Source organism: Bidens hawaiensis, unplaced genomic scaffold (genome assembly GCF_021521415.1).
Source record: "Bidens hawaiensis isolate Kalapana, Puna unplaced genomic scaffold, B.hawaiensis_p1.1 tig00018965_1, whole genome shotgun sequence".
Taxonomy (NCBI): domain Eukaryota; kingdom Viridiplantae; phylum Streptophyta; class Magnoliopsida; order Asterales; family Asteraceae; genus Bidens; species Bidens hawaiensis.
Window position 1 is genome coordinate 158762 of NW_027492882.1, and position 18201 is coordinate 176962.

Below are 18201 nucleotides of genomic sequence, written 5' to 3' on the forward strand. Positions count from 1 at the left end.
TCGGCGACACCCCCCTTACCGTTAAAGCACGTAAACCATGGTCAATTGATTATTCCGTAACCTATGCAAATCTTAATCATCATTAACATCGAGTAACAGCCGATCAATTGAGTTAATATGATCAAAATTTGCGTGAAACATGGCTGCGGACCATTTTGATCTTGTTAACCTATATATACCAATAATTCAATTAACAGGTACTACACCATCATCTCATCACCACGAAACGAACCCTATCCTAATTGCATCGTTGTAATAGTTCTTGACCTCGTTTGAATTCACTTTTAGGCCGAAACCTTAACTCGCCCTTCTCGTGCAATTCGTAACCATTTTAGGTAATTGTAATATGCTTTTTGATCACGTTTTGAGTCCTCTTCAAAACCCCTCTGCCAATTTTAATTGACACAGGGTGTAAGACCTACATTTGATTTCTAGGGTTCATATGGTTTAGGGGTTTATTGGGATTATTGGTTAAGTATTTTCAGTTTGATATTCTTAATGAGTTAGCCACTAGCCCAGTTGGCTAGTGCACTTGGTACTTAATCTAAACCCGGCCAGGGGCACAAGTTCGAACCCCGTGGTCCGGTTATATATATATATATGTATATTGTTTTCTTGTTTTATAAAAACTTTATTAACTAGATTTTAATTACATTAAAAACCCTATATTGTTTCCACTTGTTTTAAAGAACCGAACCCTGATAAGTTTCTAAAACAAATTCATATGTGTGTGTATGTGTATATATATATATATATATATAATCATTTATAAATCTATATATTTTTACCTAAATAATAATAATAAATGTTTCATATCTTTCTTTTCTTGTTTAACTAAATTGAACCCCGATAAACTATTAAAATAGATTACATAATACGTTTTCATATGTACATATAGATATTTCGGTATTGATATTATAAACGGTTTTCTTTAATAATCAAATATGACTTTTCGTTTTTTTTCTAATAATTAAATTAATAAAATATAATTACACTTTTATCAATATAACTACTACTTTAACGACCCTCAAATCCGTCATAAACCCGTTTCTTTGTGTCTTATTTGTTTATTTCGTTTAAAGTATTCATTTTATTTACGCTTTAATAATTAGGACAAATTGTCAGGAATTCTCGCGGGACCAACTAGTTTGCTTTAATCGTTACCGTCTTCTCGTTACCGTATTCCTCATTCCATGTGAGTTTTTCATAACCCAATTTTAACGCTTTATAGTGTTTGGGGTGTAGCATGTTACAAGTTTTTCTTTTGTTAGTTATGCGCTTGTTTATAAACCAATTCACTCTTATCGTGCATGTAAATATTATTCGTGCATATTGTTTATGATTATACGTGAACTTGCTTGCAACGTGTTCGGTTATACAAGGTAGGGTTTTTTTTTTGTCTCAAAACCGGTTATTACCCGGTCTGATTAATCGGTTTAACGGTTATTTGACCGCTGATCACTAATCGGTTTTGAAAATGACCAGTTTTCAACTAACCGATTAGCCGGTTTGTTCACAACTATTTAGCCCTACTTATGTTATTTTCTTAATAGTGTTATTTTTTAGGGGTGAGTAAAAAACAAACTAACCCAAATCCGAGAAAAAAAATGAATTGGAATTAACTATAATCGAACAAAGGAAGGTTATGGTTAAGTGAATATGATTAAAAGACCATTCGGTTACGATTAAGGTTATGGTTATGGTTATGGTTAGCGTGTCTCCATTAACCGACTTTAGCTAACCCAAACCTCTTGTGTTCATGTTTTTGCAAATTTTATACCTTTATATCATTTTTTATACCTCATTATCTAACTTCGAACATTTAAATTTGTGTTGCAACTATATACAATATAGCTTGGAACCGACATATTTCAACTTTAACTTCATGATTGTGCTTGAAACACCATATGCGAACCAATTACAACTAGACTAAATGAAAAAAAAGAAAAAAATCCCCATAAAACTACATTGGACAGTTAACCGAAATTAATCGAAACCGATGGTTAACCGACTTATGGTTGATCGACCATTCGGTTATAGTTGTGGTTAAGCCCCTGTAACCGCCCGAACCGACTTTACATACCCCTAGTATTTTGTAAGAAAAATATTGATTACTTTTTAGGAAAATTAATTTTCTACATTCCGTATCACTTTCAACCCATTTAACTATTTTCTTAATTAATGTTGTTTATCTTAAGCTTTCTAATCAGTTAATCGCAAAATATACAAGCAAATCAACCGGATGAAAAAAGTCTGAAATTGCCAAAGCTATAAATACACAGTGGCCATGCTCAAGTGGAAGGTTGAAGTTGCCACAACTATATATACACAATGCTCATGCTCAAGTGAGACTATTATAGTAGTATGTGTAGTAGAACGGTCCCACCAAGAGACCTACGAACCCATCTTGAAGCTTGAATCATTTGTCATTTTTAGTAAAATCATTGCACATATTTACTAGTCATGGAAGCATTAATGATATATTTGTATTTATATAAATAAACTAGGTTATTGACCCGTGCACGACATGGGCGGAAACATAGAAATCGTCAAGTACATACATACACAACTTTAAACAATAAGATATTTTTAAATGTGTTTTTTGAGACGGCAACATGATTAAGAGAAGAAAAGAGACCCCTTTTATAACATGCATCTTGAAACGTGACACAAACATCACCATCAACCGTACGAATATTTTCAACGCATATAGTGCCTTTCACATTGTTTAAAAGAAATTTTAAACAGTAGACTTCATTGAAAGAATGAAGAATAACATAAACTCTTCCAATAATTATAGAAATCGAAGTTTCATTTAAGATATATATGTTGTATATTTGATGAAAATCGAAATTATGTATTGATATTAATGGGTGAACAGAAGAGTTACGTGTTAAGAATGTTAATAAGTTACAGAAACTTAGAAGAAGAATAATACTAATGATTTAACATTTTTATTTTACCTTTTTAATATAATTGAGGAGTGGTATAAATTTATAATATATAATATGGTTGAAAGTTCAAAATTTTCTCTAAATAACCAATTAACTTGTATTATTAAATGCACATAATGAAACTATTAAAAGTTAAAAGAATTATATAGAAAGGGTCATAAATATTTAATTTTATTTTTTATTTATTAAATTAAAAGAAAATTATAAGAATGATTGTTATATATGGAAATAAGTATTTGAACCAATAGATATAGGAGAAACCGTATTTCTTTAATATAGATAAAGATAAATTTCGAAATATTAATATGTTTGCTGTCGTTTGCCGATGTAATCATTACTTTCTAAATATATCTTAAAGAAACATGATTTAGATCTTTAAATTGTTTATGGAGCTAGTTATTAGATCAATTTCTTACCAGACATTCTTTTCTACATAATTTCATGCATTCATGATAAAAAGCAAATTAACCAATGTCATGAAGAAATAAACAAGGAATTACAAAAAATTATTTGCAACATATTAATGACTAGACACACTAACTTTATACGGCTTCTCTTCCTCTCATCATCTTATTAACTCTTACCATGACTGCAACGTGTATCCTGCCCATGGTCTCCTCAGCAAACATGAAAAGCTTTTGTCTCCATTGCTTCTTTAGCACCAAAACTACAATAACACCCCAAAACCCTATTGTAAAATCACATGCTATGTCCACATAAAACCACTCGTTGTGGGTCTCATCATTTGCTTCATATTTCATCTTGGCAATTACGGTTGGGTTTTCGTGATTAGAGCAACTCTTTGGCAATGGATCCCCACATAGACCTTTGTTCCCAGCATATATTGATGGATCAATGAGGGTCTGCAACTGATTCCTTGTTGGAATTCATCCTGACAAGTTGTTGTTTGACAAATTCAAATGGCTTAAAAAATTCAAAGTTGCAATGCTTGGAGGGAACAACCCGCTCAACTCATTTCCGGAGACATCGAGAGAATTTAATGCTTTCATGTCTCCAATGCGATCTGGAATGCCTCCGCTAAGATGATTATTGGACAAGTTAAAGCCCACCAATGCATGAAGTGCAGTTAACTTTGTAGGTATTTCTCCGACAAGTTTATTTCTTGAAAGGTCTATGTTTATGACAAGTTCCAATGTTTTCATATAATCAAGATCAACATCTTTCATTGTCTGAGTCACCACCTCCTCAGAACTTCTAGGTCCACCGTCACGAGAGCTAGCCATACCATACAATTCTTCTAGACAACGAGGGATGGTTCCTATTAAATTGTTGTGTGCAACATCCAAAATTTGAAGATATACATTTTTAAATAGAGATCGAGGAATTTCTCCAGTAAAATTATTTCTGTGTAACCTGTAAACCAACAACATACTTTCTTTTTCTCCAATCCATTCTAGTATTATTCCGCTGAATGCATTATGATGAGAGGGTAAAAGAATGTGTTTTTATTGTCTAATATCGTGTGTTTTAGTTACATATATATATTGAACATGATTACTTTGAGATCTTTTATGATTGCAAGTGTGTTGGTGCTTAATGGAGCTAAATGGAGCTTGATGGAAGCTATTGGGATGATACTTGAAAGTTAAAATGAAGATGAACAAGGCCGATAGCCAAGATATGGAGAAAAAATTAAGAAGACCAGACAGGCCGCAAGTTGTGCCGTCAGCGCCGAAATTTGTGGTCCTGTCTGGTAAGAGAGGCCGCAAGAAGGGGGCGCATGTCAGGCAGTTTTGGTAAAGGTGGCCGCAAGTTGCGGCCCTGGGAGCACAAATTGCGGCCTATTTCGTAAAAAGACGAGGATTTTAGGTTTTTGCCTCCATATATAAATATAACCTTAGGGTTACGAAAAGGAGACTTCTCCCAGCCGTTTTGTGGTATTAGGAAGCCATTTTCCACCATCCTAACACTTACCCATCACCACAATCATCCATGCTTTTATCCTTTCACACCATAATCAAACTATTCAAGATGATGATGCAAGGCTAAAGCTTTTGTGAGCATCTCCGGGAGTAGGGTTGTGTTTGTAAGCAAGACTTTTTGGTATTTTAAACCTTAATATTGGATTGTTTATGCATTCAACAGTTTTCCGTAATTGAATGTTTTGTGATTTTATCAGTTAATTAGTTTGTGGTCATCAACTTTTAGGGTTAGGTTTTTAGAGTCATTGACCTGTTTATCTCTAGCCATTAAATCACTTACAATTATCAAACTTTAAAACTGGTAATCAATTAGGTTATTATTCAACTAAGCCAATTGTTCGGATTAAGTTCTGACAATCAGTGAGGTTAAATATCTAGTATTTTGATTATAGGTGTCCCAAATAAGTTTAATCAATTGGTCTAGTTGCTTCACAACCTAAAACCTAGAGTTTGGTTACTTTTCTTTTAATTGTTTTACAACTAAATCAATAATTAATCTGCTTGATATCGTCTGTCCACCTAGAATAGTTAGTTACTAAGTATTGAACTTGATTAGCACATTCCACTGATTCCCTGTGGATTCGAAACCTTACTTGCCCTAGCTAGTAAAGGTAATTTATAAATGTTTTTGATTGACCTTTCGAAATCGATCAAAATGGTGCCGTTGCCGGGGAATCAACGTGCAAAGTGCTAGTTTAGTTAGTTAGTCTAGTTAAGTTTAATTTTAATTTCAGTTTTTGTTTCTTTTTCTTCGTTGATTTTTCGCGGGGTTGTGTGTTTTCATGTGCGCAGTAATCTTTCAGGTTGATGTATACATGGTATTCTCGAGAGCAAGAGCCGCTACAGTTTGATCCAGAAATAGAGAAAACAGCAAAAAGAAACCGAGCAGCTAAAAAATGGGGTTAAATTTCAAAACCAAAAGAAGAAGATATGAACCATCAGGATAGTACCCAATCCCACCCGGGTTACAACCCGAAAACCAAGACCCACCTCCTAATCATGAAGCACAACACATTCCACAAAATCCCCCACTCAATGACTTACCACCACTAAACCAACACCTCAACTGAAACCGTAGAGCTCAAAGACAGTATCACATGAGGGATGATCGGTCAATCAGGTCTGAACCACCATATTTTCAGGGTGTGGTTGATTTTGAGAGAAAGAACAATCGAAGAAGGGGATTTGAAGATTTTGACGAATTTGAGGATGAGGAGGAATGGGAAGATACACCTAGGGGTCGGTATAATCAGAGAGAACAACCACAACAACCACCACGTAACCAAACACCTGAACCAGGACGGCAACCAAGAAACCGCAGGCCATGAAGAAGACCAATTGTGCAAGGACCACAGGTTCCTGAGTATGAGTTTGATGATGGGGTTCCGAGAGCATTTGCTCCACCACCAGTTCGGGGGGTTCAAAGCCATTTTATTCCACAGGTGGCTACAAATCCCTTGCCAATCATTATTCCGGTGAGAAATGGAAGAACTTTTTAAGTCAGACAGAGTAGCTTAACCGGATTACCCACGTTTCATGGAAAAGCCACAGATGAGCCGTATTTACATTTGAGTGATTTTAACTCGATTTGTGCGACAATCTCTAGTCAAGGGTTCACTGCAGATGAGGTGAAGATGATAGTCTTCCAATTCACTTTAAAAGATACAACAAAGCAGTGGTTTCTTTCATTGCCGTCATCCAGTATTTATATGTGGCAAGATTTGGCACAACAGTTCTTAGATGAGTATTATACGCCACAAATAACCTCAGAAGCTAGAACATCCATCAGAAATTATCAGCAGCGTACAGGAGAAACTTTCTATGAAGCTTTTCAGCGGGTCAAGTTGTTGTTGAGGACTTGCCCTCATCATAGCATAGCTCTGTGGGAGTTGATAAAGGCATTCCATGATGGTTTATCGACTGACGCTGTGCGATACCTCCAATCTACCACTAATGGATCTTTTCTAACGAATGATGAACATGTGGATTGGGGGCATCTAGAGAGACATGACAGGCCCAGTCGAACAAGATGATAAAAAGGTCAGTGGTGAAAGCAGTAGACAGTGGAAGTTCAGATGATCGGATGGCACGGTTAGAAAAGAAGCTAGATCAGTTAATGGTTGCTGGTACGAAAGAAAAAGGGAAATCGGGAAAAGTATATCCAGTTTGTGAACAATGTGGTGAGTTGGGGCACGAGGTAGCGAGTTGTGGAGTTGTGGAAGAGTTGGAGGATGAAGAGGAAGATGAGGTAAATTTTGTACAAGGAGAGAAAAGGTAAAATAACAGTGGTAATATGAACTCTAACACATACCACCCGGGCCTCAGAAACCACCTTAATTTCAGCTATGGAAACCTGAATACCCAACAAAACACAATTTTCCAAGGCAATACTCAGAGAAACAGTTATCAGTCAAATCAGAGGCAGTATGAGAATGGTTCAAGTAACAGTCAAAGCAGGTACAATCAGAGAGAGTCGGGGGGTTACAACAAGAGTTATCAGCAGAATTATCAGCAGGGTCAGCAAAGTCAAGGGGCGGCTCAAGGTCAAAATTCTTCGCAAGATTCAGAAATTGTGACACTCTTAAAAGATTTGAGTCGCAGGATGGAGATTCAAGAGAAGGCAAACACTGCAAGAGACAAGCAGATGAGCCAATTGGCTGAAGAGTTGGCCACATTGAAGAGAAATCCTTCCAAGCTACCAAGTGATACTTTGAAGAACCCCAACCATCAGGGTAGCAGTTCATCAAATGGTAAAAACGTGCACGTTAGTGCCATCACAATTGAAGATAATGGGGTGAACAATGCGGTTGAAGAATTTGAAATAGGGGCACCACTCATCCCCATTCAGATTGGCGAGTTCAAGACCACCAAGGCACTTGTTGATTATGGTGCGAGTGTAAGTGATCTACCGGGGAGTGTGTATTACCAGTTTGAGTTGGGACCTTTACAAGAAGTTGACACCACCTTGGTGTTAGCTGATTTCACTCAAAGACGGCCCCAGGGGAAGTTGGTTGGTGTCGCGGTAAAGGTTGGTGATTTTTACTATCCTGAAGACTTTCTTGTTCTTGATTATGCACCAGCAAGGAATGAAGAAGAACCTCGAGTGATATTGGGGAGACCGTTTTTGGCAACATCAAATGCTCAAATCAATTGCCGAGACGGAACAATGTGCATGACCTTTGGTAACTGTAAGTTTGTTCTAAATATATTTTCAAATTCATTTGCTTATTCTTTTGAAAATAAATATTCTAGGTCAGGTTCTACTAACAGGTGTCTTCCTCATGTAAGTGAGGATGACACCGAAGAAGAGGGTTTTGTGTTTGATAGGTCGAAGCGGGAGAGAGAGAAAGAGGAGTTGAATGCAATAGAAATTCGAACTGAGGAGTTGGCTACTTCAGGTGATGATATCAAGGCTGCGAGTAAAAATGTGGGTAATGATGAGACATGTGGAAGGAGTAAGAAGAAACCGCCAAAGAAGGAGAAGGTAAAGAAGCCACCAGGGTTTGAGAATGAACAAAGAAGGGTGGCGTGTTTTGGGCCAAGGTGGAATACTATGGATAATTTATCACTCTATTAGAGAAGTAAGAAGAATGAAGCGGAGGAAGGTAAGCACTCCATTAGACCACCATAATCACCAAATGAGGTAACGGTTTGGCTAAAGACCTTAACAAAAACTTAGCTGATCGAGAGACAACCCGACCTTTTATTTTGTTTTGTTTGTTTTCTTTATTTTTAGTTTTCTTTTGCGTGCTACTTTTTGTTTGTGTTTTGTAGTTATAGTAAGCCCTTAGTGTGGGGAAGATCATGGTGGTCTAGTAAAGATTCAATGGATTATATATTGTCACATCAAGGTTCAAGGAGTTCGGGTCAAGTTTGCAACAGTACTTATCAGCAGGACCCGTTTGACAAGAGAGATTCGAATCAGGTGCATGTGTCTCTTTCCTTTATTTTGGTTGTTAAAATGTTTAAGTTTCTATGTGTCACACTCGAATTTTAAATGAATAATTACATTGGGGACAATGTAATGTTTAAGTGTGGGAATGCGGGTATTGCTAAGAATGTCCCGAAAATTTTATACTTATACACAATGAAAAATGATAGAAAAACTGGAGCTGTTAAAAAAATAATAATAAAAAAATAAAAATTTACAAAAAATTAATAAAAAAATATATAAATAAATAAATAAAATAAAAAAACAAATAAATAAAAATAATAATAATAGTAATAATAATAATAAAAGAACAGTAACACACTTAATTTGGAATGTGTCGGTAGACTCAGCCTTTAAGAATGAAAGGACGGTTTGGCTGTTGACTCAATTGAACCTCTAATTGCTTGATTTTAGTGGGAAACATTTTCGGGTCTTGTTTGTTTAGCTAAGCCTGTGTATGGACTGGGATGAAAGGTCGGGCCATACTCAAGCCTTTTTGTTAGATTTGATCACCAAAAGAAAATTTTAAAATATGAATAGACTACTGAACGATACTTGGATAGACTTAACGTTAGAGTATGCTAGCTGGCTTGTGATATAAACATAACGAAAATACTTATAGTTTAAGTGGTTAACGCTCCATAGGTGTATGGTTTTATAACCTTAAATCCTGTATTGATGGGATGCTCTAGGGTTCGGACACAAGGGGTCTTTATGCCGGTATATCATCTGGGTATTCATATCTCCTAAGTGGATTTATGAATATTAAAAGAGCTCAAAGAGCAAGCCCGCAGTTTATATGCCAACTATAAGTCATTAAACATAATCATTACGTGCTTTTAAAAGTACAATTACACTACTGACTTGATCATCCACGCTATTAGTCATGTGGGGTCCCTGTGCTCGCATCTCATTACCATTAAGAAACGGACCACACGAGACACGTCACATGTAATCCCTACAGATGAATTCGTGCATACTCACCCCTGGAGATGGATTTTGGGGTGTTGCTTGATAACGTAGGTATACCATGTAGTGGGGACTATTTGCTAGTAGTAACATAATTGCACCGTAATCGTATCTAATGGCCATTCTTGTAGGGATGCTTAAGTTTAGGTTTTGGTTCGATAAAATATCCATGATTGTTTTAGCTATTACATATGGGCCTAACATGGTACACATGGTTGTGCATAGTTTTGATCATCTAGCTCTAAGGTTTAAGTCAAGTTCGGGTGGTTCGGCTCGGTAAACTATAATGAAGCATGGTAAGCTAGCTTCAGGGCTTTGATGTGTGGGTTCCATTTAATCATATAAACTAATGAAGTTGTCACGCCATATTTGTCCCGGTAAGTATTAGGGCATAGGTTTAAGTGGATAGCAATATCGGCAATCGCTGTTTTTGTGTTATTTGTTGATATTTAAAATAATTTAACTATTTAAGAAAAACCAGTTTCCGGTTCTGATTTCATTGTATATCTTTTTTGGGACGAAAAAGGATAAGTGTGGGGATGTGACGAGTGGGTAAAAGAATGTGTTTTTAATGTCTAATATCGTGTGGTTTAGTTATATATATATATATCGAATATGATTACTTTGAGATCTTTTATGATTGCAGGTGTGTTGGTGCTTAATGGAGCTACATGGAGCTTGATGGAAGCTATTGGGATGATACTTGAAAGTTAAAACGAAGATGAACGAGGCCGATAGCCAAGATATGGAGAAAAAATTAAGGAGACCAGACATGCCACAAGTTGTGCCGTCGGGGCCGCAATTTGTGGTCCTGTCTGGTAAGAGAGGCCGCAAGAAGGGGCGTAGATCAGGCAGTTTTGGTAAAGGGAGGCCACAAGTTGCGGCCCTGTGAGCACAAATTGCGGCCTACTTCGTAAAAAGACGCAGATTTTAGGTTTTTGCCTCCATATATAAATATAACATTAGGGTTACGAAAAGGAGACTTCTCCCAGCCGTTTTGGGGTATTAGGAAGCCATTTTCCACCATCCTAACACTTACCAATCACTACAGTCATCCATGCTTTTATCCTTTCACACCATAATCAAACTATTCAAGATGACGATGTAAGGCTAAAGCTTTTGTGAGCATCTTCGGGAGTAGGGTTGCGTTTGTAAGCAAGACTTTTTGGTATTTTGAACCTTAATATTGGATTGTTTGCGCATTCAACAGTTTTTCGTAATTAAATGTTTTGTGATTTTATCAGTTAATTGGTTTGTGGTCATCAACTTTTAGGATTAGGTTCTTAGAGTTATTAACCCGTTTATCTCTGGCCATTAAATCACTTACATTTATCAAACCCTAAAACTGGTAATAAATTAGGTTATTATTCAACTAAGCCAATTGTTCGGATTAAGTTCCGACGATCACTGAGGTCAAATATCTAGTATTTTGATTATAGGTGTAAGCAAACGAGTTTCCCAAATAAGTTTAATCAATTAGTCTAGTTGCTTCACAACCTGAAACCTGGAGTTTGGTTACCTTTTCTTTTAATTGTTTTACAACTAAATCAATAATTAATCTGCTTGATATCGTCTGTCCACCTAGAATAGTTAGTTACTAAGTATTGAACTTGATTAGCACTTTCCACTGATTCCATGTGGATTCGACACCTTACTTGCCTTAGCTAGTAAAGGTAATTTATAAATGTTTTTGATTGACCTTTCGACATCGATCACATTATTACCCAAATCTAAGAACATTAACGCACTTAAATTCCAAATTTCTTAAGGAAGCTCACCACTTAAGTTATTGTCATTCAAGCGTAACAATACCAAGTTGGCCCTATAAAACTTGGAATGACGCCGCTCAGTCCATTTAAGCTTAGCATCAAGAAATTCAACCTTTGCATATTCCTAAGACATTTGGGAACATTTCCTATTAACCTATTTCTTGAAAGATCAAGAGTTTCCAGATCTATCCTCTCGCACAATGACCATGGAATCAACTCAATGAAAAGGTTATTTTGCAGACGCAATTCCGGTTATTATATAAATCACCAAAACCAATATAAGGTCTCCCGTTAGGAAGGTTGGTTAAAGTTCCACTAATGTTGTTAAAACCAATATAAGGTCTCCCGTTAGGAAGGTTGGTTAAAGTTCCACTAATGTTGTTATTAGAGAGATCCAAGGAACGAATGATGGGTAACTTTTGCAACCATGTGGGTAGAGGTCCTAAGATGTCTGCATGAGATAAGTCTAATTTATCAAGTTTCCTTTTATTTCGAAGCCACTCTGGAAAGCCACTTGCAAGATTGCAAGAACTAAAATCAATGGTGATCAACTAGCATGGAGGCATCCACTCACATGAAAAGTTGAATGCCAACTTACTGTTAGAAGCTGCATTCAAGTCTTTCAACATCAAAAGTTTAGCTAAATGAGCTTCAAAGACTACTCCTTCCAACGAATTGTGAGAGACATCAAGAGAACGAAGTTATGAGAGTCGGCCAATTAAAATAGGAAGTGCCCCACTTAAGAAATTTGAAGACACTAAAAATGATTCTAATGAAACAAGTCTTCCTATAGATTCTGGTATTGAACCATTTAAATGATTAAAAGAAAGGTCAATTTTTATAAGTTTGCCAGGCAATGTTGGAATGGCACCTGTTAAGTCGTTTTCATATAAATCGAATTCTTGTAATAATTTTAATCTTCCTAGAGATTCAGGTATTGAACCCGTTAACTTGTTGCGAGATAAATACAAGCCTCTTAAATTATCCATTCTTCCGATAGATTCTGGAAATGTACCATCTAAACTCCCAGCTAATTCCAAACTTTCCAAATCATATTTATAGCATTGTGATGTGTTTGTAGGCGAGTCAAGAGATTGCATTAGGAAATAATTTGAAGACACCCTCAATTGTTTCAGATAACATTGTCTCCGGACTCCCACATCCTCGATGTGCCTAAACTGATTATTAGAAAAGTCAAGTTTTAGAAGATTAGGTATAATTGGAACAGATGAATTCAAAAGGCTACCAGAAAGGTCAAGGATTCGTAAGGAAGTCATATTTGCTAAAATGGATGGAAATCTCCATGGGAAGAAATTTTTGCTAAGATCTAAGTGTCGGATGTTAGAAAGGCTAGTGAAGTTATGATGAGTATGAGATAGATGGGCCTCTTTGAGGTTACATGATGACAAATGAAGCTCTGACAAAGAAGGCATCATGCTAAGAAAGTTTGCAAGGTTCCATGTGAGACTAAGATTAAAGGATGAAAGACTAGAGATTGTAAGGATGTCATGTTTAGAAAAAAGGGAGGAAGTTGACCTTCGAAAGAATTGGAGCTAAGATCTAGATGTCTAATTTTGGATAGTGTAATGCTCGAGTTACAAAGAGGACTAAGATCAGAATTGACAAGAACACATTTTGACAAATGTAACTCTTTCAACGAAGGAATCATGTAAAACACCATATCAAGGTTTCTCGTTCCACTAAGAGGCACGTAACCCAAATCAATATACTCGAGCGATGAAAGACCAGAAATCCATGCCATATCATGTACCTCAAATGAGTTTGCATAGAAGTCAAGCTTCTTTAAATTAGAAATATTTCCAATGTGTGAGAATTATGCTAGAGAAAGATTGAGGTATCTTAGTTGCTTCAAGGATCCGATGAACTTAGGGATCGGGCTATCTTGAAAATCATTCCCACTCAAGTCCAAGTATTTCAAACTCCACAACTCTCCCAAAGAGGTGCTCACCTCATTGATAACTAAGCACTCATCACCACCAAAAAGATAAGCTCAGATTAAGACTTGCAAAATTTTTAGTGACATCATCACACCTGACTCTATCCTAGCTGCAACAATCATCGGCAACCCATGATGACAACATACAAGGCTGACTCTGAGAATTCACGTGCTCCGACCGAGCCGAAAAAATATGCCCCTTAAACCTTAACGTACTAAGTAATGTAAACACATTTTTATACGCCGATTAAAGTTATAGCGATAAACATAACAATTAGCAAAATCATGGTATTAGAATGAGTTTATGACATACTAAATAGGCTAATAGCTAATGGATTTGTGAAGCTCTCCTAACATTTTTGATAACAAATTGGTTAATCAATTCTTCACAGTTTATGCTCTCTAACGTTCCGTTCTCAATAGTTATCCTCGCGAACATGTTGTGGGGGCATTGTGGATCGTAAATAAGATTTTAATAACTATAATTTCGAAAAACTCATTTATGCAGATGCTATCGTGACTGCTGGTGTTCGAAGTCGACTTTGCTGTTATCCCGCATATACGTTTCTTTTATTTATTTATTTAACTTATAATTGATTAATTAAAAGTACTTGGCCCTTTTCAATTTTGAGTGGGCCTATAAGTCTTTGCGTAATTTTAAAAAAAATCGGTCTAAAAGGTGTTTGAGTGTTATAAAAATAGTGGGATTATAAACATTCGGGTATTTTACATATATGCCATCGGGAATTTTTAAAAAATTGTGCCCCCGAAAAAAACGTGCCTCGGCCGGTCGCCCACTTGGCACACCCCAAGAGCCGGGCCTGACAACATATGATAGGCATCCGCAACACTGTCTTTGAACTTGAGAAGAGCTAGTCGGTCGTGCTCAAAGCAAGACAAACAAGTGTTTATTGTTGCAACCAAATATCTATACTATATATAATACATGAGACAAGAGTAAATTAAGACACTTGATTTTAAGAGTTTTACAATTGCTAATGCATAAAGCACATGTGTAAAAAGGGATAAGCTTGTCTTTTAAACACAATTCATCTAACTTACAAGTTTGCCCTCTCATCTTTAACCATATTATGTTTTTAATTTTAATCTTAAACTAAATTCCTACCACGATTTTTAAACGACCATAATTTTTTTGTACACTAATATTTTTGGAAAAAAAGTGCACCATAAAATCGAGCATTTTATTTTCTTCAATTTGAGTATAATATTGTTATAATCTTTTCAGCTTTTAAAAATTAATATTTTATGTAGGGGTGCTCAATGCCGGTTTTTGATGGTTTGTAAGTTAAATTTGTGAACCCAACCGTTAGTATTGATTTTTTATCGTCCAAAACCATAATTGAATCATTGAAAATTGAAACCGAATCGTTACCAACTCTCTTATATATAACAAAACAGGAAAAATGATAATTTTAGCAACATAAATGGTAAAGATTAATGAAATGCCTAGGATGCGAAATTATAACAAGAACTAAGATTACAAAAACTCATAATGGAATTAGGTTAATGTAAAGTTGTAATTGTCAAGTTTACTTGTATTAAAATAGAGTTTGTTTAATTATATCTTAACTATCTATCTATATCTATACTATATAATACATGAGACAAGGGTATATTAAGACACTTGATTTTAAGAGTTTTACAATTGTTAATGCATAAAGCACATGTGTAAAAAGGGGTAAACTTGTCTTTTAAACACAATTCATCTAACTTACAAGTTTGCCCCCCTCATTTTTAACCATATTATGCTTTTAATTTTAATCTTAAACTAACTTCCCACCACGATTTTTAAACGACCATAATTTTTCCGTACGCTAATATTTTTGGAAAAAAAAGTGCACCATAAAATCGAGCATTTTATTTTCTTCAATTAGAGTATGATATTGTTATAACTTTTTCATTATGATATTGTTATAATCTTTTCAGTTTTTAAAAAATTAATATGTTAGGGGTGCTCAATGCCAGTTTTTGATGATTTGTAAGTTAAACTTGTGGGCCCAACCATTAGTATCAATTTTTCATCGTCCGAAACCATAATTGAATCATTGAAAATTGAAACCGAATCATTATCGACTCTCTTATATATAACAAAACTGGTAAAATGATAATTTAGCAACATAAGTGGTAAAGATTAATTAAACACCTACGATGCGAAATTATTACAAGAACGAAGATTATAAAAAATCATAATTGAATTAGGTTAATTTAAAGTTGTAATAGTCATGTTTACTTGTATTAAAAAGAAACTTTGTTTAATTATATATGAACTCTATCTAATATATATAACAAACTTTGTCAAATACTAAATAATAAAAGATATTAAAATGCATACAACATTTAAAGTTTAGTTTGGTTTCATTTGGCCGGTTTTCAGCATAATCCGTGTCCAAACCGTTCGCTACGGTTTGGAAATTTTTTAACCAACCTACCGAGTGAAAGTAAAAAAAACGATCGTGAAACCAAACTGATGACCATTTTAAAGTTTTTAAACCAAACCATGAACACTCTTAATTGTTACGTGATTCACAAGGTTTTCGTTCGGGCATCCGCCTAGTATAGTTAAAAATATGAAGTAGAACCCCATACCCCACTTATTCCCCATTGTTCAAACAATTAATAAAAACGCTCTTTTTTATGATGAATTGATGGGTTCCTAAGACAAAGGACGTAGTTCACTTATATATCCATTATTGAAGAGAAACGTGTTGTTATTGAAGACTTAAGTCAATTCGGCCATTTGTATTCACAAACATGTATTCTTTGGTCCCCCCTCTATATTATTTCTTTTCAGGAATTTAAAAACTCGTAGTTTTCATTTCACATAATTTGTAACTTTTTTTTGTATTTTTTTTGTTATTATAAACACATTTATAATAAATATGAACTGATATGGATTGTAATGCATTCAAACTGGCAGTATTATTGAAAATTTTCACATATATAGTCTAATGTATAAACAAAGTTTGAATATATTCAAACAAGGTTTGAATTTATGAAACCGAAGTTTGTGAACAAATTAGCTACAAAACTTATTTTATGATTCTTTAATGTTAATGTTAGTTGATGCATGTATTCAAGAAGCGAGATTTTTTATTACTGTGATTGATAATATTATGGAGTTAAAAAGAGTTTAAGGATATTATCATGCTTCTAAACAGTGCTGGTTTCTTCAAATCGTCAAGATATAAACATGGTTTCTTTTGCCATGGCATAACGAAACTCGGGTATATAGTATATCGAATGATATTCCTAGTTCGTACCATCCAGATTTTTTAAAACATATATGATATATAGTATACATGATTTATTCTAAGTATAAACATCATATATTAGGCTTAAAACTCGTAGGTATGCCTGATACTTGATGGGTTTTTAGGCTAGGTATGAGGTTGTGATTATCTAAACACGTCCCAAACTTGGTCCTTGTTGTCCTAGGAAGAATAAGGAGAATAGTTTACATAATATACATCTACATCTACATATACATATACATATGTTCTAATAAAATAAAATGTTGGGAGACACATGTCACTCTAATATCACATCTTTTTGTTGTTTTCCCGCTCAAACATTTTGGCAGATTTTTTTATGACCCGTTATCCATACCCGGTCATAAATTTCAATATAATACCGTTCGTTTCATTAAAACCCTAATTCCTTTCATTACCTGCCATCTATCCTGGTAATCCGCCATTTTTAATTCTTCACCGAGATTATGATTTCTTATTTGAAGAGGTATGTACCCGCCTCAACACCGAGCAAGGCGGGTCAACCCACAAGATAAAGACATTATGAAGGCACAAAGTCAAAACCTATGCGCATGGCGCATACAAAACATGCTCAGGCATCATATGCTCGCGCATCACATATGCGCGTGGCGCATCAACGCGCGGCGCATATCACATGCTCTTGCATATCACATCTGCCCAGACACACATATGCTCGCGCGTCACATATGCGCGCGGCGCACCAGCGCGCGGCGCATATCACATGCTCGTGCATATCACACCTGCGCATGAAATATCTGCGCGTGAGAATAAAGAGAAGACCTCGCGCATCCTCAGGATGGGCGCATATCACACGTGCACATAATCAACCTCGTCCTTATCCAAATCAGGATTAGGGCAACCTTCATTGTGCACGTCAGACAATCTTCCAGAAGGCATCTTTTTAAGGAGTAAGAATATGCTGATGTTGACAGCTGCCAAATGAAAGGTCGACAACTCAGCATGACACATGTGCTACCACGTGATTACAACCAACGAGAAGGCGCCAGGTGTCCCAGAGGACACGTGGCGCAGTGCGATTGAAGGAGGCCAACGAGGTTGAGCCCAACCAGTGGAAACCCTAGCACTATAAATACAGCATCAACTCCACTTTGATGGCACATTCATACTCAATCATTGACAGTTACTGGCAGTGATATCACATTCAATCATATTGAATTACATTCACTCACAGTCAGTTACATACAAACACAGTCTCACAATCAGAGGGGATTGAGCTATTAAGCAATACCCTTGAGATTCCCTTACACACATTATTATCTTCTCCACAATATACTGATTCTCACGCCGGAGGGTTACCCCAAAGAGGACCCCTCTGTCCCTTTCTGAGGGGTAAGTAACGGCGCTGTTCATTTTGTAGGTGGAAGAAC

The 18201-nt window shown here is 35.8% G+C and overlaps 1 pseudogene; it reads right to left on the reverse strand.

Annotated features, from left to right (window-relative positions):
* Positions 1 to 3496: 3496 nt before the first annotated feature.
* On the reverse strand, positions 3497 to 16146 carry LOC143557451 (receptor-like protein EIX1; annotated as a pseudogene).
* Positions 16147 to 18201: the final 2055 nt, after the last annotated feature.